This window comes from Penaeus monodon, chromosome 29 (assembly GCF_015228065.2).
Source record: "Penaeus monodon isolate SGIC_2016 chromosome 29, NSTDA_Pmon_1, whole genome shotgun sequence".
Classification (NCBI taxonomy): Eukaryota; Metazoa; Arthropoda; class Malacostraca; order Decapoda; family Penaeidae; genus Penaeus; species Penaeus monodon.
In genome coordinates, this window is record NC_051414.1 from 37,304,402 (window position 1) to 37,304,942 (window position 541).

A 541-nucleotide genomic window follows, 5' to 3' on the forward strand; every position below is an offset into this window, starting at 1 on the left:
TACTTTTTGCAATCATTCACCTATAACACTTTACAGACAGCACAGTGCCTTCTTAGATCATGACGACTTTACTTTCCTTCTTATCTTTTTTATCATCTTAGATATATTCATATGAAAAGACATACAAATGTCAATTCATTTTTCATTTTCTAACCACAACTCTAAATTTACCATATAAAGAAAGATGCTACATGATTTAAAATAAAATATATCCATACAGAATCACACCCTATTCAAAATTTCCTACAGTTCTTAAATGATTTTCATATATGCAATAACTGATTTCATAAATGTGATTATCACAAGTAACAAAAAATATTAGTGTGAGAAATTCCTGTAGTGCAAATACCATTGCTTTGTTTTGGGAATAATAATTTACAATTTTATCATTTACATCTGAATTATCAAAACTAAATCTTCTTCTAATTGCTCATTTCTATTTTTTTCCTTTTTTTTTAACATAATCACCTATTACTAAGAAAGTTTTAAACTCAACTATAAATCAGGAAACCTATTCACTGATCCCTTAGCAAAAAATCTA

General features: G+C 26.4%; 1 protein-coding gene across 4 annotated transcripts in view; it reads right to left on the minus strand.

The window, feature by feature from the left end:
* The window catches only part of LOC119592223 (sorting nexin-14-like), a 22,812-nt gene that overhangs the window by 10,909 nt on the left and 11,362 nt on the right, over nt 1-541 (minus strand). The window lies entirely within an intron of this gene.